Source organism: Triturus cristatus, chromosome 8 (assembly GCF_964204655.1).
Source record: "Triturus cristatus chromosome 8, aTriCri1.1, whole genome shotgun sequence".
In the NCBI taxonomy this organism is placed as follows: Eukaryota; Metazoa; Chordata; class Amphibia; order Caudata; family Salamandridae; genus Triturus; species Triturus cristatus.
Window position 1 is genome coordinate 737,797,459 of NC_140591.1, and position 25,694 is coordinate 737,823,152.

At 41.7% G+C, this 25,694-nt stretch overlaps 18 non-coding genes across 18 annotated transcripts; all 18 read right to left on the bottom strand.

Annotated features, from left to right (window-relative positions):
- Window positions 1–93: 93 nt before the first annotated feature.
- On the bottom strand, window positions 94–165 carry TRNAP-UGG (transfer RNA proline (anticodon UGG)). The gene has a single exon. It is a non-coding gene; the product is annotated as a tRNA-Pro (tRNA).
- Window positions 166–2,135: 1,970 nt separating this feature from the next.
- On the bottom strand, window positions 2,136–2,208 carry TRNAV-CAC (transfer RNA valine (anticodon CAC)). The gene has a single exon. It is a non-coding gene; the product is annotated as a tRNA-Val (tRNA).
- A 272-nt stretch (window positions 2,209–2,480) lies between these two features.
- Window positions 2,481–2,552, bottom strand: TRNAP-UGG (transfer RNA proline (anticodon UGG)). The gene has a single exon. It is a non-coding gene; the product is annotated as a tRNA-Pro (tRNA).
- Window positions 2,553–4,522: 1,970 nt separating this feature from the next.
- On the bottom strand, window positions 4,523–4,595 carry TRNAV-CAC (transfer RNA valine (anticodon CAC)). The gene has a single exon. It is a non-coding gene; the product is annotated as a tRNA-Val (tRNA).
- A 272-nt stretch (window positions 4,596–4,867) lies between these two features.
- Window positions 4,868–4,939, bottom strand: TRNAP-UGG (transfer RNA proline (anticodon UGG)). The gene has a single exon. It is a non-coding gene; the product is annotated as a tRNA-Pro (tRNA).
- Window positions 4,940–6,909: 1,970 nt separating this feature from the next.
- On the bottom strand, window positions 6,910–6,982 carry TRNAV-CAC (transfer RNA valine (anticodon CAC)). The gene has a single exon. It is a non-coding gene; the product is annotated as a tRNA-Val (tRNA).
- A 272-nt stretch (window positions 6,983–7,254) lies between these two features.
- TRNAP-UGG (transfer RNA proline (anticodon UGG)) lies at window positions 7,255–7,326 on the bottom strand. Its single transcript has one exon. It is a non-coding gene; the product is annotated as a tRNA-Pro (tRNA).
- Window positions 7,327–9,296: 1,970 nt separating this feature from the next.
- Window positions 9,297–9,369, bottom strand: TRNAV-CAC (transfer RNA valine (anticodon CAC)). The gene has a single exon. It is a non-coding gene; the product is annotated as a tRNA-Val (tRNA).
- A 272-nt stretch (window positions 9,370–9,641) lies between these two features.
- Window positions 9,642–9,713, bottom strand: TRNAP-UGG (transfer RNA proline (anticodon UGG)). The gene has a single exon. It is a non-coding gene; the product is annotated as a tRNA-Pro (tRNA).
- A 1,970-nt stretch (window positions 9,714–11,683) lies between these two features.
- Window positions 11,684–11,756, bottom strand: TRNAV-CAC (transfer RNA valine (anticodon CAC)). Its single transcript has one exon. It is a non-coding gene; the product is annotated as a tRNA-Val (tRNA).
- A 272-nt stretch (window positions 11,757–12,028) lies between these two features.
- On the bottom strand, window positions 12,029–12,100 carry TRNAP-UGG (transfer RNA proline (anticodon UGG)). The gene has a single exon. It is a non-coding gene; the product is annotated as a tRNA-Pro (tRNA).
- Window positions 12,101–14,415: 2,315 nt separating this feature from the next.
- Window positions 14,416–14,487, bottom strand: TRNAP-UGG (transfer RNA proline (anticodon UGG)). The gene has a single exon. It is a non-coding gene; the product is annotated as a tRNA-Pro (tRNA).
- A 2,317-nt stretch (window positions 14,488–16,804) lies between these two features.
- On the bottom strand, window positions 16,805–16,876 carry TRNAP-UGG (transfer RNA proline (anticodon UGG)). Its single transcript has one exon. It is a non-coding gene; the product is annotated as a tRNA-Pro (tRNA).
- Window positions 16,877–19,191: 2,315 nt separating this feature from the next.
- On the bottom strand, window positions 19,192–19,263 carry TRNAP-UGG (transfer RNA proline (anticodon UGG)). Its single transcript has one exon. It is a non-coding gene; the product is annotated as a tRNA-Pro (tRNA).
- A 1,970-nt stretch (window positions 19,264–21,233) lies between these two features.
- On the bottom strand, window positions 21,234–21,306 carry TRNAV-CAC (transfer RNA valine (anticodon CAC)). Its single transcript has one exon. It is a non-coding gene; the product is annotated as a tRNA-Val (tRNA).
- Window positions 21,307–21,578: 272 nt separating this feature from the next.
- Window positions 21,579–21,650, bottom strand: TRNAP-UGG (transfer RNA proline (anticodon UGG)). The gene has a single exon. It is a non-coding gene; the product is annotated as a tRNA-Pro (tRNA).
- A 1,970-nt stretch (window positions 21,651–23,620) lies between these two features.
- On the bottom strand, window positions 23,621–23,693 carry TRNAV-CAC (transfer RNA valine (anticodon CAC)). The gene has a single exon. It is a non-coding gene; the product is annotated as a tRNA-Val (tRNA).
- Window positions 23,694–23,965: 272 nt separating this feature from the next.
- TRNAP-UGG (transfer RNA proline (anticodon UGG)) lies at window positions 23,966–24,037 on the bottom strand. Its single transcript has one exon. It is a non-coding gene; the product is annotated as a tRNA-Pro (tRNA).
- Window positions 24,038–25,694: the final 1,657 nt, after the last annotated feature.

Sequence of the window (25,694 nt, forward strand, 5' to 3'; positions counted from 1 at the left end):
TCTAGCAAAGAATTATCCACTACTGCAAAGAAAAAATTGATGTTGGTTTTGAAACGCAAACTTCAAAACAACTTGAAAAGAGTACCAAGAAAAGGGCTCGTCCGGGATTTGAACCCGGGACCTCTCGCACCCAAAGCGAGAATCATACCCCTAGACCAACGAGCCCTCAAAATCCTCTTACCTCTCAAAAGCTAATACCGGCTCTAAGCCCGCAATGAAGATCATGCTGGTATCTTTATGATGCTTGGTCTGTGAAAACGCATGAAAGTCAGTCTCAACTTACCCTTTCTCAAACGATAGCACTATCATTTACAAGTGTCTCCTTTTATTCCGTCCCAGCTTTGGACACGTCTTATAGGAAGTCAGCCCTTATTTATATATTTCTGCAGTGGCTGAAGCTTAATGAGAAAGAGTAACAAGTTGTTCATAACAACATAAGAAACACATTGTGCATTTTCTCTCAAATACTCCTTCACTTTGTGCCAAAAGAAATACCAAGGTGAATACCTAGGCCACAGATTCAAGCTAAAGATCTTCCTGCTGAATGCAAGGCGCAATAAAAACTGCATATCGCTGGACTAAAGCATTCCTTGCATAGCCTCTAACATCATAACATAACTGAGCTGCTAGCAGCAAGCTAACCAATACCTTTCTGAAATGAGAATGACATGTGCTTATCTGCTCAATCAGTGCTCAATCAGGCGAGATTTAGAAAAGGTGGAAAGGGTCCAAGTGGATGCCCCTTCCTTTTTAGGGTGGGTCCTGCTGACTATCATAGGATTGCTTGTAAAAGTGGTCAGGGTCAGAGGAAAAGCTGCCAACACTTCTTAGCGTTCTCTATAGATGCAGCCATTTTCTGTGACTGTAATTTCGGCCTTTTCCCAGAAGTCTCTATTCTGCCTATGCAAATTAACAAAAGCAGTGCTTATTCCTCACTTGCTCAAAGGTCCTTCCTGTCCAGAAAGCTCTGATTAAGCATGCTTATTTTCTTTTTCTGGGATATTTTAAATTGTTTCGCTGTCCAGTCTGTGGCAGTAGAAAGCTGCTTATGATGCCAGGTTTTGATGAATCCCCAAGGTACAAGTACAGAGGAATATATCAGTCTCTAGGATATGGAACTTTTAGCTAACACATCACAATATGTGATGCTTGCCAAGAAAACACTACATTCTGGAGCGCTGATGATCAGAACATTCTGCTCCTGAAGGATAGAAAAGACAGCTTGATTGAAATAAAGTCTGTTTATATTGACGCTCTCTCTCTCCCTATATATACATACATGCGTACACACACACACACAGGTATGTCATGCATTTCTTCAGATTTGTTTCAACCATTTACCATTTATTGGAGAATCCCTACTTTTCAAGTGACTGCAAATGAAGTCATCTCTGGCACTTTTTGTGCAAAGTAAGAGACGCACATGACACCTTTTTATAAAAGTCATCGGTTTCTTTGTTACTGTGTACTTTCAAAGCATGGGGCTTTCACACGTCAGGTAAACCTGATTACCACTACACAACAAAAGCAGATGCAGCTTTCTTATCTATGTCGTGATAGAACAGTTGTGAATTGAGTAGAAGAAGGGCCCTGATGTGATACTTATTACATGCAGCCTGTAAGATAGTCAAACATGCAGGCTAGGAAGGAAGATGCAAATATCAATGTATTAGAAAAACACCTAAAGGCGAGTGATATGCTTTCATTCATGCATGGCTAGGAAAAATCGCCATACTGTTGCAAACATTCTTACACCACCAACTGGAAATAAATGATTCTGACATTAAACGTAAAGGTGACAATGCATTTGTATCATCACCTTGAGAAGGATCATCTTGGAATTGAGCCGAGGGCCTCTGCACTCAAAGCCAGAAACACTCCACTAAAATAAGATTCCTGTTGGTGCCAACAATTCTCCATGTTAATGCTTGTTCTAGGTGAGCAGTGAACCGATTGCAGGGCTCTTTTGAAAGCAAGGTCTGAGAACCAACAGATACATCCACACGCCGATTACTTTAGTGTTTTGAGAGAATTCCCTTTCTTGGAACGAGATTGCATGAAATAATCTTCAGGGCTTGGACAATTCCATGGCAAAACGGCACCTATCAACATTGTAGCCAACACAATATAACAACTGTTTCTGCCCGGTTTCGAACCGGGGACCTTTCGCGTGTGAGGCGAACATGATAACCACTACACTACAGAAACAGATACCTACAGTTGATTTTTCTGTAATGAAACTGCTCCGAACTGGCTATTCCATGGGCCTCTGGCTTTAGATTTCTTTCATGCAACCTGCCCGACATCCCTAGCTGAACGCTCGTACATGCCATGCAAGACCAGATGTTTGGTATTAGCTCAGACTGGGCAGGGCTGAAGCATGAGACTCTAGCAAAGAATTATCCACTACTGCAAAGAAAAAATTGATGTTGGTTTTGAAACGCAAACTTCAAAACAACTTGAAAAGAGTACCAAGAAAAGGGCTCGTCCGGGATTTGAACCCGGGACCTCTCGCACCCAAAGCGAGAATCATACCCCTAGACCAACGAGCCCTCAAAATCCTCTTACCTCTCAAAAGCTAATACCGGCTCTAAGCCCGCAATGAAGATCATGCTGGTATCTTTATGATGCTTGGTCTGTGAATACGCATGAAAGTCAGTCTCAACTTACCCTTTCTCAAACGATAGCACTATCATTTACAAGTGTCTCCTTTTATTCCGTCCCAGCTTTGGACACGTCTTACAGGAAGTCAGCCCTTATTTATATATTTCTTCAGTGGCTGAAGCTTAATGAGAAAGAGTAACAAGTTGTTCATAACAACATAAGAAACACATTGTGCATTTTCTCTTAAATACTCCTTCACTTTGTGCCAAAAGAAATACCAAGGTGAATACCTAGGCCACAGATTCAAGCTAAAGATCTTCCTGCTGAATGCAAGGCGCAATAAAAACTGCATATCGCTGGACTAAAGCATTCCTTGCATAGCCTCTAACATCATAACATAACTGAGCTGCTAGCAGCAAGCTAACCAATACCTTTCTGAAATGAGAATGACATGTGCTTATCTGCTCAATCAGTGCTCAATCAGGCGAGATTTAGAAAAGGTGGAAAGGGTCCAAGTGGATGCCCCTTCCTTTTTAGGGTGGGTCCTGCTGACTATCATAGGATTGCTTGTAAAAGTGGTCAGGGTCAGAGGAAAAGCTGCCAACACTTCTTAGCGTTCTCTATAGATGCAGCCATTTTCTGTGACTGTAATTTCGGCCTTTTCCCAGAAGTCTCTATTCTGCCTATGCAAATTAACAAAAGCAGTGCTTATTCCTCACTTGCTCAAAGGTCCTTCCTGTCCAGAAAGCTCTGATTAAGCATGCTTATTTTCTTTTTCTGGGATATTTTAAATTGTTTCGCTGTCCAGTCTGTGGCAGTAGAAAGCTGCTTATGATGCCAGGTTTTGATGAATCCCCAAGGTACAAGTACAGAGGAATATATCAGTCTCTAGGATATGGAACTTTTAGCTAACACATCACAATATGTGATGCTTGCCAAGAAAACACTACATTCTGGAGCGCTGATGATCAGAACATTCTGCTCCTGAAGGATAGAAAAGACAGCTTGATTGAAATAAAGTCTGTTTATATTGACGCTCTCTCTCTCCCTATAAATACATACATGCGTACACACACACACACAGGTATGTCATGCATTTCTTCAGATTTGTTTCAACCATTTACCATTTATTGGAGAATCCCTACTTTTCAAGTGACTGCAAATGAAGTCATCTCTGGCACTTTTTGTGCAAAGTAAGAGACGCACATGACACCTTTTTATAAAAGTCATCGGTTTCTTTGTTACTGTGTACTTTCAAAGCATGGGGCTTTCACACGTCAGGTAAACCTGATTACCACTACACAACAAAAGCAGATGCAGCTTTCTTATCTATGTCGTGATAGAACAGTTGTGAATTGAGTAGAAGAAGGGCCCTGATGTGATACTTATTACATGCAGCCTGTAAGATAGTCAAACATGCAGGCTAGGAAGGAAGATGCAAATATCAATGTATTAGAAAAACACCTAAAGGCGAGTGATATGCTTTCATTCATGCATGGCTAGGAAAAATCGCCATACTGTTGCAAACATTCTTACACCACCAACTGGAAATAAATGATTCTGACATTAAACGTAAAGGTGACAATGCATTTGTATCATCACCTTGAGAAGGATCATCTTGGAATTGAGCCGAGGGCCTCTGCACTCAAAGCCAGAAACACTCCACTAAAATAAGATTCCTGTTGGTGCCAACAATTCTCCATGTTAATGCTTGTTCTAGGTGAGCAGTGAACCGATTGCAGGGCTCTTTTGAAAGCAAGGTCTGAGAACCAACAGATACATCCACACGCCGATTACTTTAGTGTTTTGAGAGAATTCCCTTTCTTGGAACGAGATTGCATGAAATAATCTTCAGGGCTTGGACAATTCCATGGCAAAACGGCACCTATCAACATTGTAGCCAACACAATATAACAACTGTTTCTGCCCGGTTTCGAACCGGGGACCTTTCGCGTGTGAGGCGAACGTGATAACCACTACACTACAGAAACAGATACCTACAGTTGATTTTTCTGTAATGAAACTGCTCCGAACTGGCTATTCCATGGGCCTCTGGCTTTAGATTTCTTTCATGCAACCTGCCCGACATCCCTAGCTGAACGCTCGTACATGCCATGCAAGACCAGATGTTTGGTATTAGCTCAGACTGGGCAGGGCTGAAGCATGAGACTCTAGCAAAGAATTATCCACTACTGCAAAGAAAAAATTGATGTTGGTTTTGAAACGCAAACTTCAAAACAACTTGAAAAGAGTACCAAGAAAAGGGCTCGTCCGGGATTTGAACCCGGGACCTCTCGCACCCAAAGCGAGAATCATACCCCTAGACCAACGAGCCCTCAAAATCCTCTTACCTCTCAAAAGCTAATACCGGCTCTAAGCCCGCAATGAAGATCATGCTGGTATCTTTATGATGCTTGGTCTGTGAATACGCATGAAAGTCAGTCTCAACTTACCCTTTCTCAAACGATAGCACTATCATTTACAAGTGTCTCCTTTTATTCCGTCCCAGCTTTGGACACGTCTTACAGGAAGTCAGCCCTTATTTATATATTTCTTCAGTGGCTGAAGCTTAATGAGAAAGAGTAACAAGTTGTTCATAACAACATAAGAAACACATTGTGCATTTTCTCTTAAATACTCCTTCTATTTGTGCCAAAAGAAATACCAAGGTGAATACCTAGGCCACAGATTCAAGCTAAAGATCTTCCTGCTGAATGCAAGGCGCAATAAAAACTGCATATCGCTGGACTAAAGCATTCCTTGCATAGCCTCTAACATCATAACATAACTGAGCTGCTAGCAGCAAGCTAACCAATACCTTTCTGAAATGAGAATGACATGTGCTTATCTGCTCAATCAGTGCTCAATCAGGCGAGATTTAGAAAAGGTGGAAAGGGTCCAAGTGGATGCCCCTTCCTTTTTAGGGTGGGTCCTGCTGACTATCATAGGATTGCTTGTAAAAGTGGTCAGGGTCAGAGGAAAAGCTGCCAACACTTCTTAGCGTTCTCTATAGATGCAGCCATTTTCTGTGACTGTAATTTCGGCCTTTTCCCAGAAGTCTCTATTCTGCCTATGCAAATTAACAAAAGCAGTGCTTATTCCTCACTTGCTCAAAGGTCCTTCCTGTCCAGAAAGCTCTGATTAAGCATGCTTATTTTCTTTTTCTGGGATATTTTAAATTGTTTCGCTGTCCAGTCTGTGGCAGTAGAAAGCTGCTTATGATGCCAGGTTTTGATGAATCCCCAAGGTACAAGTACAGAGGAATATATCAGTCTCTAGGATATGGAACTTTTAGCTAACACATCACAATATGTGATGCTTGCCAAGAAAACACTACATTCTGGAGCGCTGATGATCAGAACATTCTGCTCCTGAAGGATAGAAAAGACAGCTTGATTGAAATAAAGTCTGTTTATATTGACGCTCTCTCTCTCCCTATATATACATACATGCGTACACACACACACACAGGTATGTCATGCATTTCTTCAGATTTGTTTCAACCATTTACCATTTATTGGAGAATCCCTACTTTTCAAGTGACTGCAAATGAAGTCATCTCTGGCACTTTTTGTGCAAAGTAAGAGACGCACATGACACCTTTTTATAAAAGTCATCGGTTTCTTTGTTACTGTGTACTTTCAAAGCATGGGGCTTTCACACGTCAGGTAAACCTGATTACCACTACACAACAAAAGCAGATGCAGCTTTCTTATCTATGTCGTGATAGAACAGTTGTGAATTGAGTAGAAGAAGGGCCCTGATGTGATACTTATTACATGCAGCCTGTAAGATAGTCAAACATGCAGGCTAGGAAGGAAGATGCAAATATCAATGTATTAGAAAAACACCTAAAGGCGAGTGATATGCTTTCATTCATGCATGGCTAGGAAAAATCGCCATACTGTTGCAAACATTCTTACACCACCAACTGGAAATAAATGATTCTGACATTAAACGTAAAGGTGACAATGCATTTGTATCATCACCTTGAGAAGGATCATCTTGGAATTGAGCCGAGGGCCTCTGCACTCAAAGCCAGAAACACTCCACTAAAATAAGATTCCTGTTGGTGCCAACAATTCTCCATGTTAATGCTTGTTCTAGGTGAGCAGTGAACCGATTGCAGGGCTCTTTTGAAAGCAAGGTCTGAGAACCAACAGATACATCCACACGCCGATTACTTTAGTGTTTTGAGAGAATTCCCTTTCTTGGAACGAGATTGCATGAAATAATCTTCAGGGCTTGGACAATTCCATGGCAAAACGGCACCTATCAACATTGTAGCCAACACAATATAACAACTGTTTCTGCCCGGTTTCGAACCGGGGACCTTTCGCGTGTGAGGCGAACATGATAACCACTACACTACAGAAACAGATACCTACAGTTGATTTTTCTGTAATGAAACTGCTCCGAACTGGCTATTCCATGGGCCTCTGGCTTTAGATTTCTTTCATGCAACCTGCCCGACATCCCTAGCTGAACGCTCGTACATGCCATGCAAGACCAGATGTTTGGTATTAGCTCAGACTGGGCAGGGCTGAAGCATGAGACTCTAGCAAAGAATTATCCACTACTGCAAAGAAAAAATTGATGTTGGTTTTGAAACGCAAACTTCAAAACAACTTGAAAAGAGTACCAAGAAAAGGGCTCGTCCGGGATTTGAACCCGGGACCTCTCGCACCCAAAGCGAGAATCATACCCCTAGACCAACGAGCCCTCAAAATCCTCTTACCTCTCAAAAGCTAATACCGGCTCTAAGCCCGCAATGAAGATCATGCTGGTATCTTTATGATGCTTGGTCTGTGAATACGCATGAAAGTCAGTCTCAACTTACCCTTTCTCAAACGATAGCACTATCATTTACAAGTGTCTCCTTTTATTCCGTCCCAGCTTTGGACACGTCTTACAGGAAGTCAGCCCTTATTTATATATTTCTTCAGTGGCTGAAGCTTAATGAGAAAGAGTAACAAGTTGTTCATAACAACATAAGAAACACATTGTGCATTTTCTCTTAAATACTCCTTCACTTTGTGCCAAAAGAAATACCAAGGTGAATACCTAGGCCACAGATTCAAGCTAAAGATCTTCCTGCTGAATGCAAGGCGCAATAAAAACTGCATATCGCTGGACTAAAGCATTCCTTGCATAGCCTCTAACATCATAACATAACTGAGCTGCTAGCAGCAAGCTAACCAATACCTTTCTGAAATGAGAATGACATGTGCTTATCTGCTCAATCAGTGCTCAATCAGGCGAGATTTAGAAAAGGTGGAAAGGGTCCAAGTGGATGCCCCTTCCTTTTTAGGGTGGGTCCTGCTGACTATCATAGGATTGCTTGTAAAAGTGGTCAGGGTCAGAGGAAAAGCTGCCAACACTTCTTAGCGTTCTCTATAGATGCAGCCATTTTCTGTGACTGTAATTTCGGCCTTTTCCCAGAAGTCTCTATTCTGCCTATGCAAATTAACAAAAGCAGTGCTTATTCCTCACTTGCTCAAAGGTCCTTCCTGTCCAGAAAGCTCTGATTAAGCATGCTTATTTTCTTTTTCTGGGATATTTTAAATTGTTTCGCTGTCCAGTCTGTGGCAGTAGAAAGCTGCTTATGATGCCAGGTTTTGATGAATCCCCAAGGTACAAGTACAGAGGAATATATCAGTCTCTAGGATATGGAACTTTTAGCTAACACATCACAATATGTGATGCTTGCCAAGAAAACACTACATTCTGGAGCGCTGATGATCAGAACATTCTGCTCCTGAAGGATAGAAAAGACAGCTTGATTGAAATAAAGTCTGTTTATATTGACGCTCTCTCTCTCCCTATAAATACATACATGCGTACACACACACACACAGGTATGTCATGCATTTCTTCAGATTTGTTTCAACCATTTACCATTTATTGGAGAATCCCTACTTTTCAAGTGACTGCAAATGAAGTCATCTCTGGCACTTTTTGTGCAAAGTAAGAGACGCACATGACACCTTTTTATAAAAGTCATCGGTTTCTTTGTTACTGTGTACTTTCAAAGCATGGGGCTTTCACACGTCAGGTAAACCTGATTACCACTACACAACAAAAGCAGATGCAGCTTTCTTATCTATGTCGTGATAGAACAGTTGTGAATTGAGTAGAAGAAGGGCCCTGATGTGATACTTATTACATGCAGCCTGTAAGATAGTCAAACATGCAGGCTAGGAAGGAAGATGCAAATATCAATGTATTAGAAAAACACCTAAAGGCGAGTGATATGCTTTCATTCATGCATGGCTAGGAAAAATCGCCATACTGTTGCAAACATTCTTACACCACCAACTGGAAATAAATGATTCTGACATTAAACGTAAAGGTGACAATGCATTTGTATCATCACCTTGAGAAGGATCATCTTGGAATTGAGCCGAGGGCCTCTGCACTCAAAGCCAGAAACACTCCACTAAAATAAGATTCCTGTTGGTGCCAACAATTCTCCATGTTAATGCTTGTTCTAGGTGAGCAGTGAACCGATTGCAGGGCTCTTTTGAAAGCAAGGTCTGAGAACCAACAGATACATCCACACGCCGATTACTTTAGTGTTTTGAGAGAATTCCCTTTCTTGGAACGAGATTGCATGAAATAATCTTCAGGGCTTGGACAATTCCATGGCAAAACGGCACCTATCAACATTGTAGCCAACACAATATAACAACTGTTTCTGCCCGGTTTCGAACCGGGGACCTTTCGCGTGTGAGGCGAACGTGATAACCACTACACTACAGAAACAGATACCTACAGTTGATTTTTCTGTAATGAAACTGCTCCGAACTGGCTATTCCATGGGCCTCTGGCTTTAGATTTCTTTCATGCAACCTGCCCGACATCCCTAGCTGAACGCTCGTACATGCCATGCAAGACCAGATGTTTGGTATTAGCTCAGACTGGGCAGGGCTGAAGCATGAGACTCTAGCAAAGAATTATCCACTACTGCAAAGAAAAAATTGATGTTGGTTTTGAAACGCAAACTTCAAAACAACTTGAAAAGAGTACCAAGAAAAGGGCTCGTCCGGGATTTGAACCCGGGACCTCTCGCACCCAAAGCGAGAATCATACCCCTAGACCAACGAGCCCTCAAAATCCTCTTACCTCTCAAAAGCTAATACCGGCTCTAAGCCCGCAATGAAGATCATGCTGGTATCTTTATGATGCTTGGTCTGTGAATACGCATGAAAGTCAGTCTCAACTTACCCTTTCTCAAACGATAGCACTATCATTTACAAGTGTCTCCTTTTATTCCGTCCCAGCTTTGGACACGTCTTACAGGAAGTCAGCCCTTATTTATATATTTCTTCAGTGGCTGAAGCTTAATGAGAAAGAGTAACAAGTTGTTCATAACAACATAAGAAACACATTGTGCATTTTCTCTTAAATACTCCTTCTATTTGTGCCAAAAGAAATACCAAGGTGAATACCTAGGCCACAGATTCAAGCTAAAGATCTTCCTGCTGAATGCAAGGCGCAATAAAAACTGCATATCGCTGGACTAAAGCATTCCTTGCATAGCCTCTAACATCATAACATAACTGAGCTGCTAGCAGCAAGCTAACCAATACCTTTCTGAAATGAGAATGACATGTGCTTATCTGCTCAATCAGTGCTCAATCAGGCGAGATTTAGAAAAGGTGGAAAGGGTCCAAGTGGATGCCCCTTCCTTTTTAGGGTGGGTCCTGCTGACTATCATAGGATTGCTTGTAAAAGTGGTCAGGGTCAGAGGAAAAGCTGCCAACACTTCTTAGCGTTCTCTATAGATGCAGCCATTTTCTGTGACTGTAATTTCGGCCTTTTCCCAGAAGTCTCTATTCTGCCTATGCAAATTAACAAAAGCAGTGCTTATTCCTCACTTGCTCAAAGGTCCTTCCTGTCCAGAAAGCTCTGATTAAGCATGCTTATTTTCTTTTTCTGGGATATTTTAAATTGTTTCGCTGTCCAGTCTGTGGCAGTAGAAAGCTGCTTATGATGCCAGGTTTTGATGAATCCCCAAGGTACAAGTACAGAGGAATATATCAGTCTCTAGGATATGGAACTTTTAGCTAACACATCACAATATGGGATGCTTGCCAAGAAAACACTACATTCTGGAGCGCTGATGATCAGAACATTCTGCTCCTGAAGGATAGAAAAGACAGCTTGATTGAAATAAAGTCTGTTTATATTGACGCTCTCTCTCTCCCTATATATACATACATGCGTACACACACACACACAGGTATGTCATGCATTTCTTCAGATTTGTTTCAACCATTTACCATTTATTGGAGAATCCCTACTTTTCAAGTGACTGCAAATGAAGTCATCTCTGGCACTTTTTGTGCAAAGTAAGAGACGCACATGACACCTTTTTATAAAAGTCATCGGTTTCTTTGTTACTGTGTACTTTCAAAGCATGGGGCTTTCACACGTCAGGTAAACCTGATTACCACTACACAACAAAAGCAGATGCAGCTTTCTTATCTATGTCGTGATAGAACAGTTGTGAATTGAGTAGAAGAAGGGCCCTGATGTGATACTTATTACATGCAGCCTGTAAGATAGTCAAACATGCAGGCTAGGAAGGAAGATGCAAATATCAATGTATTAGAAAAACACCTAAAGGCGAGTGATATGCTTTCATTCATGCATGGCTAGGAAAAATCGCCATACTGTTGCAAACATTCTTACACCACCAACTGGAAATAAATGATTCTGACATTAAACGTAAAGGTGACAATGCATTTGTATCATCACCTTGAGAAGGATCATCTTGGAATTGAGCCGAGGGCCTCTGCACTCAAAGCCAGAAACACTCCACTAAAATAAGATTCCTGTTGGTGCCAACAATTCTCCATGTTAATGCTTGTTCTAGGTGAGCAGTGAACCGATTGCAGGGCTCTTTTGAAAGCAAGGTCTGAGAACCAACAGATACATCCACACGCCGATTACTTTAGTGTTTTGAGAGAATTCCCTTTCTTGGAACGAGATTGCATGAAATAATCTTCAGGGCTTGGACAATTCCATGGCAAAACGGCACCTATCAACATTGTAGCCAACACAATATAACAACTGTTTCTGCCCGGTTTCGAACCGGGGACCTTTCGCGTGTGAGGCGAACGTGATAACCACTACACTACAGAAACAGATACCTACAGTTGATTTTTCTGTAATGAAACTGCTCCGAACTGGCTATTCCATGGGCCTCTGGCTTTAGATTTCTTTCATGCAACCTGCCCGACATCCCTAGCTGAACGCTCGTACATGCCATGCAAGACCAGATGTTTGGTATTAGCTCAGACTGGGCAGGGCTGAAGCATGAGACTCTAGCAAAGAATTATCCACTACTGCAAAGAAAAAATTGATGTTGGTTTTGAAACGCAAACTTCAAAACAACTTGAAAAGAGTACCAAGAAAAGGGCTCGTCCGGGATTTGAACCCGGGACCTCTCGCACCCAAAGCGAGAATCATACCCCTAGACCAACGAGCCCTCAAAATCCTCTTACCTCTCAAAAGCTAATACCGGCTCTAAGCCCGCAATGAAGATCATGCTGGTATCTTTATGATGCTTGGTCTGTGAATACGCATGAAAGTCAGTCTCAACTTACCCTTTCTCAAACGATAGCACTATCATTTACAAGTGTCTCCTTTTATTCCGTCCCAGCTTTGGACACGTCTTACAGGAAGTCAGCCCTTATTTATATATTTCTTCAGTGGCTGAAGCTTAATGAGAAAGAGTAACAAGTTGTTCATAACAACATAAGAAACACATTGTGCATTTTCTCTTAAATACTCCTTCACTTTGTGCCAAAAGAAATACCAAGGTGAATACCTAGGCCACAGATTCAAGCTAAAGATCTTCCTGCTGAATGCAAGGCGCAATAAAAACTGCATATCGCTGGACTAAAGCATTCCTTGCATAGCCTCTAACATCATAACATAACTGAGCTGCTAGCAGCAAGCTAACCAATACCTTTCTGAAATGAGAATGACATGTGCTTATCTGCTCAATCAGTGCTCAATCAGGCGAGATTTAGAAAAGGTGGAAAGGGTCCAAGTGGATGCCCCTTCCTTTTTAGGGTGGGTCCTGCTGACTATCATAGGATTGCTTGTAAAAGTGGTCAGGGTCAGAGGAAAAGCTGCCAACACTTCTTAGCGTTCTCTATAGATGCAGCCATTTTCTGTGACTGTAATTTCGGCCTTTTCCCAGAAGTCTCTATTCTGCCTATGCAAATTAACAAAAGCAGTGCTTATTCCTCACTTGCTCAAAGGTCCTTCCTGTCCAGAAAGCTCTGATTAAGCATGCTTATTTTCTTTTTCTGGGATATTTTACATTGTTTCGCTGTCCAGTCTGTGGCAGTAGAAAGCTGCTTATGATGCCAGGTTTTGATGAATCCCCAAGGTACAAGTACAGAGGAATATATCAGTCTCTAGGATATGGAACTTTTAGCTAACACATCACAATATGTGATGCTTGCCAAGAAAACACTACATTCTGGAGCGCTGATGATCAGAACATTCTGCTCCTGAAGGATAGAAAAGACAGCTTGATTGAAATAAAGTCTGTTTATATTGACGCTCTCTCTCTCCCTATATATACATACATGCGTACACACACACACACAGGTATGTCATGCATTTCTTCAGATTTGTTTCAACCATTTACCATTTATTGGAGAATCCCTACTTTTCAAGTGACTGCAAATGAAGTCATCTCTGGCACTTTTTGTGCAAAGTAAGAGACGCACATGACACCTTTTTATAAAAGTCATCGGTTTCTTTGTTACTGTGTACTTTCAAAGCATGGGGCTTTCACACGTCAGGTAAACCTGATTACCACTACACAACAAAAGCAGATGCAGCTTTCTTATCTATGTCGTGATAGAACAGTTGTGAATTGAGTAGAAGAAGGGCCCTGATGTGATACTTATTACATGCAGCCTGTAAGATAGTCAAACATGCAGGCTAGGAAGGAAGATGCAAATATCAATGTATTAGAAAAACACCTAAAGGCGAGTGATATGCTTTCATTCATGCATGGCTAGGAAAAATCGCCATACTGTTGCAAACATTCTTACACCACCAACTGGAAATAAATGATTCTGACATTAAACGTAAAGGTGACAATGCATTTGTATCATCACCTTGAGAAGGATCATCTTGGAATTGAGCCGAGGGCCTCTGCACTCAAAGCCAGAAACACTCCACTAAAATAAGATTCCTGTTGGTGCCAAAAATTCTCCATGTTAATGCTTGTTCTAGGTGAGCAGTGAACCGATTGCAGGGCTCTTTTGAAAGCAAGGTCTGAGAACCAACAGATACATCCACACGCCGATTACTTTAGTGTTTTGAGAGAATTCCCTTTCTTGGAACGAGATTGCATGAAATAATCTTCAGGGCTTGGACAATTCCATGGCAAAACGGCACCTATCAACATTGTAGCCAACACAATATAACAACTGTTTCTGCCCGGTTTCGAACCGGGGACCTTTCGCGTGTGAGGCGAACTTGATAACCACTACACTACAGAAACAGATACCTACAGTTGATTTTTCTGTAATGAAACTGCTCCGAACTGGCTATTCCATGGGCCTCTGGCTTTAGATTTCTTTCATGCAACCTGCCCGACATCCCTAGCTGAACGCTCGTACATGCCATGCAAGACCAGATGTTTGGTATTAGCTCAGACTGGGCAGGGCTGAAGCATGAGACTCTAGCAAAGAATTATCCACTACTGCAAAGAAAAAATTGATGTTGGTTTTGAAACGCAAACTTCAAAACAACTTGAAAAGAGTACCAAGAAAAGGGCTCGTCCGGGATTTGAACCCGGGACCTCTCGCACCCAAAGCGAGAATCATACCCCTAGACCAACGAGCCCTCAAAATCCTCTTACCTCTCAAAAGCTAATACCGGCTCTAAGCCCGCAATGAAGATCATGCTGGTATCTTTATGATGCTTGGTCTGTGAATACGCATGAAAGTCAGTCTCAACTTACCCTTTCTCAAACGATAGCACTATCATTTACAAGTGTCTCCTTTTATTCCGTCCCAGCTTTGGACACGTCTTACAGGAAGTCAGCCCTTATTTATATATTTCTTCAGTGGCTGAAGCTTAATGAGAAAGAGTAACAAGTTGTTCATAACAACCACATTGTGCATTTTCTCTTAAATACTCCTTCACTTTGTGCCAAAAGAAATACCAAGGTGAATACCTAGGCCACAGATTCAAGCTAAAGATCTTCCTGCTGAATGCAAGGCGCAATAAAAACTGCATATCGCTGGACTAAAGCATTCCTTGCATAGCCTCTAACATCATAACATAACTGAGCTGCTAGCAGCAAGCTAACCAATACCTTTCTGAAATGAGAATGACATGTGCTTATCTGCTCAATCAGTGCTCAATCAGGCTCGATCAGGCGAGATTTAGAAAAGGTGGAAAGGGTCCAAGTGGATGCCCCTTCCTTTTTAGGGTGGGTCCTGCTGACTATCATAGGATTGCTTGTAAAAGTGGCCAGGGTCAGAGGAAAAGCTGCCAACACTTCTTAGCGTTCTCTATAGATGCAGCCATTTTCTGTGACTGTAATTTCGGCCTTTTCCCAGAAGTCTCTATTCTGCCTATGCAAATTAACAAAAGCAGTGCTTATTCCTCACTTGCTCAAATGTCCTTCCTGTCCAGAAAGCTCTGATTAAGCATGCTTATTTTCTTTTTCTGGGATATTTTAAATTGTTTCGCTGTCCAGTCTGTGGCAGTAGAAAGCTGCTTATGATGCCCGGTTTTGATGAATCCCCAAGGTACAAGTACAGAGGAATATATCAGTCTCTAGGATATGGAACTTTTAGCTAACACATCACAATATGTGATGCTTGCCAAGAAAACACTACATTCTGGAGCGCTGATGATCAGAACATTCTGCTCCTGAAGGATAGAAAAGACAGCTTGATTGAAATAAAGTCTGTTTATATTGACGCTCTCTCTCTCCCTATATATACATACATGCATACACACACACACACAGGTATGTCATGCATTTCTTCAGATTTGTTTCAACCATTTACCATTTATTGGAGAATCCCTACTTTTCAAGTGACTGCAAATGAAGTCATCTCTGGCACTTTTTGTGCAAAGTAAGAGACACACATGACACCTTATTATAAAAGTCATCGGTTTCTTTGTTACTGTGTACTTTCAAAGCATGGGGCTTTCACACGTCAGGTAAACCTGATTACCACTACACAACAAAAGCAGATGCAGCTTTCTTATCTATGTCGTGATAGAACAGTTGTGAATTGAGTAGAAGAAGGGCCCTGATGTGATACTTATTACATGCAGCCTGTAAGATAGTCAAACATGCAGGCTAGGAAGGAAGATGCAAATATCAATGTATTAGAAAAACACCTAAAGGCGAGTGATATGCTTTCATTCATGCATGGCTAGGAAAAATCGCCATACTGTTGCAAACATTCTTACACCACCAACTGGAAATAAATGATTCTGACATTAAACGTAAAGGTGACAATGCATTTGTATCATCACCTTGAGAAGGATCATCTTGGAATTGAGCCGAGGGCCTCTGCACTCAAAGCCAGAAACACTCCACTAAAATAAGATTCCTGTTGGTGCCAACAATTCTCCATGTTAATGCTTGTTCTAGGTGAGCAGTGAACCGATTGCAGGGCTCTTTTGAAAGCAAGGTCTGAGAACCAACAGATACATCCACACGCCGATTACTTTAGTGTTTTGAGAGAATTCCCTTTCTTGGAACCAGATTGCATGAAATAATCTTCAGGGCTTGGACAATTCCATGGCAAAACGGCACCTATCAACATTGTAGCCAACACAATATAACAACTGTTTCTGCCCGGTTTCGAACCGGGGACCTTTCGCGTGTGAGGCGAACTTGATAACCACTACACTACAGAAACAGATACCTACAGTTGATTTTTCTGTAATGAAACTGCTCCGAACTGGCTATTCCATGGGCCTCTGGCTTTAGATTTCTTTCATGCAACCTGCCCGACATCCCTAGCTGAACGCTCGTACATGCCATGCAAGACCAGATGTTTGGTATTAGCTCAGACTGGGCACGGCTGAAGCATGAGACTCTAGCAAAGAATTATCCACTACTGCAAAGAAAAAATTGATGTTGGTTTTGAAACGCAAACTTCAAAACAACTTGAAAAGAGTACCAAGAAAAGGGCTCGTCCGGGATTTGAACCCGGGACCTCTCGCACCCAAAGCGAGAATCATACCCCTAGACCAACGAGCCCTCAAAATCCTCTTACCTCTCAAAAGCTAATACCGGCTCTAAGCCCGCAATGAAGATCATGCTGGTATCTTTATGATGCTTGGTCTGTGAATACGCATGAAAGTCAGTCTCAACTTACCCTTTCTCAAACGATAGCACTATCATTTACAAGTGTCTCCTTTTATTCCGTCCCAGCTTTGGACACGTCTTACAGGAAGTCAGCCCTTATTTATATATTTCTGCAGTGGCTGAAGCTTAATGAGAAAGAGTAACAAGTTGTTCATAACAACATAAGAAACACATTGTGCATTTTCTCTCAAATACTCCTTCACTTTGTGCCAAAAGAAATACCAAGGTGAATACCTAGGCCACAGATTCAAGCTAAAGATCTTCCTGGTGAAGGCAAGGCGCAATAAAAACTGCATATCGCTGGACTAAAGCATTCCTTGCATAGCCTCTAACATCATAACATAACTGAGCTGCTAGCAGCAAGCTAACCAATACCTTTCTGAAATGAGAATGACATGTGCTTATCTGCTCAATCAGTGCTCAATCAGGCGAGATTTAGAAAAGGTGGAAAGGGTCCAAGTGGATGCCCCTTCCTTTTTAGGGTGGGTCCTGCTGACTATCATAGGATTGCTTGTAAAAGTGGTCAGGGTCAGAGGAAAAGCTGCCAACACTTCTTAGCGTTCTCTATAGATGCAGCCATTTTCTGTGACTGTAATTTCGGCCTTTTCCCAGAAGTCTCTATTCTGCCTATGCAAATTAACAAAAGCAGTGCTTATTCCTCACTTGCTCAAAGGTCCTTCCTGTCCAGAAAGCTCTGATTAAGCATGCTTGTTTTCTTTTTCTGGGATATTTTAAATTGTTTCGCTGTCCAGTCTGTGGCAGTAGAAAGCTGCTTATGATGCCAGGTTTTGATGAATCCCCAAGGTACAAGTACAGAGGAATATATCAGTCTCTAGGATATGGAACTTTTAGCTAACACATCACAATATGTGATGCTTGCCAAGAAAACACTACATTCTGGAGCGCTGATGATCAGAACATTCTGCTCCTGAAGGATAGAAAAGACAGCTTGATTGAAATAAAGTCTGTTTATATTGACGCTCTCTCTCTCCCTATATATACATACATGCGTACACACACACACACAGGTATGTCATGCATTTCTTCAGATTTGTTTCAACCATTTACCATTTATTGGAGAATCCCTACTTTTCAAGTGACTGCAAATGAAGTCATCTCTGGCACTTTTTGTGCAAAGTAAGAGACGCACATGACACCTTTTTATAAAAGTCATCGGTTTCTTTGTTACTGTGTACTTTCAAAGCATGGGGCTTTCACACGTCAGGTAAACCTGATTACCACTACACAACAAAAGCAGATGCAGCTTTCTTATCTATGTCGTGATAGAACAGTTGTGAATTGAGTAGAAGAAGGGCCCTGATGTGATACTTATTACATGCAGCCTGTAAGATAGTCAAACATGCAGGCTAGGAAGGAAGATGCAAATATCAATGTATTAGAAAAACACCTAAAGGCGAGTGATATGCTTTCATTCATGCATGGCTAGGAAAAATCGCCATACTGTTGCAAACATTCTTACACCACCAACTGGAAATAAATGATTCTGACATTAAACGTAAAGGTGACAATGCATTTGTATCATCACCTTGAGAAGGATCATCTTGGAATTGAGCCGAGGGCCTCTGCACTCAAAGCCAGAAACACTCCACTAAAATAAGATTCCTGTTGGTGCCAACAATTCTCCATGTTAATGCTTGTTCTAGGTGAGCAGTGAACCGATTGCAGGGCTCTTTTGAAAGCAAGGTCTGAGAACCAACAGATACATCCACACGCCGATTACTTTAGTGTTTTGAGAGAATTCCCTTTCTTGGAACGAGATTGCATGAAATAATCTTCAGGGCTTGGACAATTCCATGGCAAAACGGCACCTATCAACATTGTAGCCAACACAATATAACAACTGTTTCTGCCCGGTTTCGAACCGGGGACCTTTCGCGTGTGAGGCGAACTTGATAACCACTACTCTACAGAAACAGATACCTACAGTTGATTTTTCTGTAATGAAACTGCTCCGAACTGGCTATTCCATGGGCCTCTGGCTTTAGATTTCTTTCATGCAACCTGCCCGACATCCCTAGCTGAACGCTCGTACATGCCATGCAAGACCAGATGTTTGGTATTAGCTCAGACTGGGCACGGCTGAAGCATGAGACTCTAGCAAAGAATTATCCACTACTGCAAAGAAAAAATTGATGTTGGTTTTGAAACGCAAACTTCAAAACAACTTGAAAAGAGTACCAAGAAAAGGGCTCGTCCGGGATTTGAACCCGGGACCTCTCGCACCCAAAGCGAGAATCATACCCCTAGACCAACGAGCCCTCAAAATCCTCTTACCTCTCAAAAGCTAATACCGGCTCTAAGCCCGCAATGAAGATCATGCTGGTATCTTTATGATGCTTGGTCTGTGAATACGCATGAAAGTCAGTCTCAACTTACCCTTTCTCAAACGATAGCACTATCATTTACAAGTGTCTCCTTTTATTCCGTCCCAGCTTTGGACACGTCTTACAGGAAGTCAGCCCTTATTTATATATTTCTGCAGTGGCTGAAGCTTAATGAGAAAGAGTAACAAGTTGTTCATAACAACATAAGAAACACATTGTGCATTTTCTCTCAAATACTCCTTCACTTTGTGCCAAAAGAAATACCAAGGTGAATACCTAGGCCACAGATTCAAGCTAAAGATCTTCCTGGTGAAGGCAAGGCGCAATAAAAACTGCATATCGCTGGACTAAAGCATTCCTTGCATAGCCTCTAACATCATAACATAACTGAGCTGCTAGCAGCAAGCTAACCAATACCTTTCTGAAATGAGAATGACATGTGCTTATCTGCTCAATCAGTGCTCAATCAGGCGAGATTTAGAAAAGGTGGAAAGGGTCCAAGTGGATGCCCCTTCCTTTTTAGGGTGGGTCCTGCTGACTATCATAGGATTGCTTGTAAAAGTGGTCAGGGTCAGAGGAAAAGCTGCCAACACTTCTTAGCGTTCTCTATAGATGCAGCCATTTTCTGTGACTGTAATTTCGGCCTTTTCCCAGAAGTCTCTATTCTGCCTATGCAAATTAACAAAAGCAGTGCTTATTCCTCACTTGCTCAAAGGTCCTTCCTGTCCAGAAAGCTCTGATTAAGCATGCTTGTTTTCTTTTTCTGGGATATTTTAAATTGTTTCGCTGTCCAGTCTGTGGCAGTAGAAAGCTGCTTATGATGCCAGGTTTTGATGAATCCCCAAGGTACAAGTACAGAGGAATATATCAGTCTCTAGGATATGGAACTTTTAGCTAACACATCACAATATGTGATGCTTGCCAAGAAAACACTACATTCTGGAGCGCTGATGATCAGAACATTCTGCTCCTGAAGGATAGAAAAGACAGCTTGATTGAAATAAAGTCTGTTTATATTGACGCTCTCTCTCTCCCTATATATACATACATGCGTACACACACACACACAGGTATGTCATGCATTTCTTCAGATTTGTTTCAACCATTTACCATTTATTGGAGAATCCCTACTTTTCAAGTGACTGCAAATGAAGTCATCTCTGGCACTTTTTGTGCAAAGTAAGAGACGCACATGACACCTTTTTATAAAAGTCATCGGTTTCTTTGTTACTGTGTACTTTCAAAGCATGGGGCTTTCACACGTCAGGTAAACCTGATTACCACTACACAACAAAAGCAGATGCAGCTTTCTTATCTATGTCGTGATAGAACAGTTGTGAATTGAGTAGAAGAAGGGCCCTGATGTGATACTTATTACATGCAGCCTGTAAGATAGTCAAACATGCAGGCTAGGAAGGAAGATGCAAATATCAATGTATTAGAAAAACACCTAAAGGCGAGTGATATGCTTTCATTCATGCATGGCTAGGAAAAATCGCCATACTGTTGCAAACATTCTTACACCACCAACTGGAAATAAATGATTCTGACATTAAACGTAAAGGTGACAATGCATTTGTATCATCACCTTGAGAAGGATCATCTTGGAATTGAGCCGAGGGCCTCTGCACTCAAAGCCAGAAACACTCCACTAAAATAAGATTCCTGTTGGTGCCAACAATTCTCCATGTTAATGCTTGTTCTAGGTGAGCAGTGAACCGATTGCAGGGCTCTTTTGAAAGCAAGGTCTGAGAACCAACAGATACATCCACACGCCGATTACTTTAGTGTTTTGAGAGAATTCCCTTTCTTGGAACGAGATTGCATGAAATAATCTTCAGGGCTTGGACAATTCCATGGCAAAACGGCACCTATCAACATTGTAGCCAACACAATATAACAACTGTTTCTGCCCGGTTTCGAACCGGGGACCTTTCGCGTGTGAGGCGAACGTGATAACCACTACACTACAGAAACAGATACCGACAGTTGATTTTTCTGTAATGAAACTGCTCCGAACTGGCTATTCCATGGGCCTCTGGCTTTAGATTTCTTTCATGCAACCTGCCCGACATCCCTAGCTGAACGCTCGTACATGCCATGCAAGACCAGATGTTTGGTATTAGCTCAGACTGGGCAGGGCTGAAGCATGAGACTCTAGCAAAGAATTATCCACTACTGCAAAGAAAAAATTGATGTTGGTTTTGAAACGCAAACTTCAAAACAACTTGAAAAGAGTACCAAGAAAAGGGCTCGTCCGGGATTTGAACCCGGGACCTCTCGCACCCAAAGCGAGAATCATACCCCTAGACCAACGAGCCCTCAAAATCCTCTTACCTCTCAAAAGCTAATACCGGCTCTAAGCCCGCAATGAAGATCATGCTGGTATCTTTATGATGCTTGGTCTGTGAATACGCATGAAAGTCAGTCTCAACTTACCCTTTCTCAAACGATAGCACTATCATTTACAAGTGTCTCCTTTTATTCCGTCCCAGCTTTGGACACGTCTTACAGGAAGTCAGCCCTTATTTATATATTTCTGCAGTGGCTGAAGCTTAATGAGAAAGAGTAACAAGTTGTTCATAACAACATAAGAAACACATTGTGCATTTTCTCTCAAATACTCCTTCACTTTGTGCCAAAAGAAATACCAAGGTGAATACCTAGGCCACAGATTCAAGCTAAAGATCTTCCTGCTGAATGCAAGGCGCAATAAAAACTGCATATCGCTGGACTAAAGCATTCCTTGCATAGCCTCTAACATCATAACATAACTGAGCTGCTAGCAGCAAGCTAACCAATACCTTTCTGAAATGAGAATGACATGTGCTTATCTGCTCAATCAGTGCTCAATCAGGCGAGATTTAGAAAAGGTGGAAAGGGTCCAAGTGGATGCCCCTTCCTTTTTAGGGTGGGTCCTGCTGACTATCATAGGATTGCTTGTAAAAGTGGTCAGGGTCAGAGGAAAAGCTGCCAACACTTCTTAGCGTTCTCTATAGATGCAGCCATTTTCTGTGACTGTAATTTCGGCCTTTTCCCAGAAGTCTCTATTCTGCCTATGCAAATTAACAAAAGCAGTGCTTATTCCTCACTTGCTCAAAGGTCCTTCCTGTCCAGAAAGCTCTGATTAAGCATGCTTATTTTCTTTTTCTGGGATATTTTAAATTGTTTCGCTGTCCAGTCTGTGGCAGTAGAAAGCTGCTTATGATGCCAGGTTTTGATGAATCCCCAAGGTACAAGTACAGAGGAATATATCAGTCTCTAGGATATGGAACTTTTAGCTAACACATCACAATATGTGATGCTTGCCAAGAAAACACTACATTCTGGAGCGCTGATGATCAGAACATTCTGCTCCTGAAGGATAGAAAAGACAGCTTGATTGAAATAAAGTCTGTTTATATTGACGCTCTCTCTCTCCCTATATATACATACATGCGTACACACACACACACAGGTATGTCATGCATTTCTTCAGATTTGTTTCAACCATTTACCATTTATTGGAGAATCCCTACTTTTCAAGTGACTGCAAATGAAGTCATCTCTGGCACTTTTTGTGCAAAGTAAGAGACGCACATGACACCTTTTTATAAAAGTCATCGGTTTCTTTGTTACTGTGTACTTTCAAAGCATGGGGCTTTCACACGTCAGGTAAACCTGATTACCACTACACAACAAAAGCAGATGCAGCTTTCTTATCTATGTCGTGATAGAACAGTTGTGAATTGAGTAGAAGAAGGGCCCTGATGTGATACTTATTACATGCAGCCTGTAAGATAGTCAAACATGCAGGCTAGGAAGGAAGATGCAAATATCAATGTATTAGAAAAACACCTAAAGGCGAGTGATATGCTTTCATTCATGCATGGCTAGGAAAAATCGCCATACTGTTGCAAACATTCTTACACCACCAACTGGAAATAAATGATTCTGACATTAAACGTAAAGGTGACAATGCATTTGTATCATCACCTTGAGAAGGATCATCTTGGAATTGAGCCGAGGGCCTCTGCACTCAAAGCCAGAAACACTCCACTAAAATAAGATTCCTGTTGGTGCCAACAATTCTCCATGTTAATGCTTGTTCTAGGTGAGCAGTGAACCGATTGCAGGGCTCTTTTGAAAGCAAGGTCTGAGAACCAACAGATACATCCACACGCCGATTACTTTAGTGTTTTGAGAGAATTCCCTTTCTTGGAACGAGATTGCATGAAATAATCTTCAGGGCTTGGACAATTCCATGGCAAAACGGCACCTATCAACATTGTAGCCAACACAATATAACAACTGTTTCTGCCCGGTTTCGAACCGGGGACCTTTCGCGTGTGAGGCGAACGTGATAACCACTACACTACAGAAACAGATACCGACAGTTGATTTTTCTGTAATGAAACTGCTCCGAACTGGCTATTCCATGGGCCTCTGGCTTTAGATTTCTTTCATGCAACCTGCCCGACATCCCTAGCTGAACGCTCGTACATGCCATGCAAGACCAGATGTTTGGTATTAGCTCAGACTGGGCAGGGCTGAAGCATGAGACTCTAGCAAAGAATTATCCACTACTGCAAAGAAAAAATTGATGTTGGTTTTGAAACGCAAACTTCAAAACAACTTGAAAAGAGTACCAAGAAAAGGGCTCGTCCGGGATTTGAACCCGGGACCTCTCGCACCCAAAGCGAGAATCATACCCCTAGACCAACGAGCCCTCAAAATCCTCTTACCTCTCAAAAGCTAATACCGGCTCTAAGCCCGCAATGAAGATCATGCTGGTATCTTTATGATGCTTGGTCTGTGAATACGCATGAAAGTCAGTCTCAACTTACCCTTTCTCAAACGATAGCACTATCATTTACAAGTGTCTCCTTTTATTCCGTCCCAGCTTTGGACACGTCTTACAGGAAGTCAGCCCTTATTTATATATTTCTGCAGTGGCTGAAGCTTAATGAGAAAGAGTAACAAGTTGTTCATAACAACATAAGAAACACATTGTGCATTTTCTCTCAAATACTCCTTCACTTTGTGCCAAAAGAAATACCAAGGTGAATACCTAGGCCACAGATTCAAGCTAAAGATCTTCCTGCTGAATGCAAGGCGCAATAAAAACTGCATATCGCTGGACTAAAGCATTCCTTGCATAGCCTCTAACATCATAACATAACTGAGCTGCTAGCAGCAAGCTAACCAATACCTTTCTGAAATGAGAATGACATGTGCTTATCTGCTCAATCAGTGCTCAATCAGGCGAGATTTAGAAAAGGTGGAAAGGGTCCAAGTGGATGCCCCTTCCTTTTTAGGGTGGGTCCTGCTGACTATCATAGGATTGCTTGTAAAAGTGGTCAGGGTCAGAGGAAAAGCTGCCAACACTTCTTAGCGTTCTCTATAGATGCAGCCATTTTCTGTGACTGTAATTTCGGCCTTTTCCCAGAAGTCTCTATTCTGCCTATGCAAATTAACAAAAGCAGTGCTTATTCCTCACTTGCTCAAAGGTCCTTCCTGTCCAGAAAGCTCTGATTAAGCATGCTTATTTTCTTTTTCTGGGATATTTTAAATTGTTTTGCTGTCCAGTCTGTGGCAGTAGAAAGCTGCTTATGATGCCAGGTTTTGATGAATCCCCAAGGTACAAGTACAGAGGAATATATCAGTCTCTAGGATATGGAACTTTTAGCTAACACATCACAATATGTGATGCTTGCCAAGAAAACACTACATTCTGGAGCGCTGATGATCAGAACATTCTGCTCCTGAAGGATAGAAAAGACAGCTTGATTGAAATAAAGTCTGTTTATATTGACGCTCTCTCTCTCCCTATATATACATACATGCGTACACACACACACACAGGTATGTCATGCATTTCTTCAGATTTGTTTCAACCATTTACCATTTATTGGAGAATCCCTACTTTTCAAGTGACTGCAAATGAAGTCATCTCTGGCACTTTTTGTGCAAAGTAAGAGACGCACATGACACCTTTTTATAAAAGTCATCGGTTTCTTTGTTACTGTGTACTTTCAAAGCATGGGGCTTTCACACGTCAGGTAAACCTGATTACCACTACACAACAAAAGCAGATGCAGCTTTCTTATCTATGTCGTGATAGAACAGTTGTGAATTGAGTAGAAGAAGGGCCCTGATGTGATACTTATTACATGCAGCCTGTAAGATAGTCAAACATGCAGGCTAGGAAGGAAGATGCAAATATCAATGTATTAGAAAAACACCTAAAGGCGAGTGATATGCTTTCATTCATGCATGGCTAGGAAAAATCGCCATACTGTTGCAAACATTCTTACACCGCCAACTGGAAATAAATGATTCTGACATTAAACGTAAAGGTGACAATGCATTTGTATCATCACCTT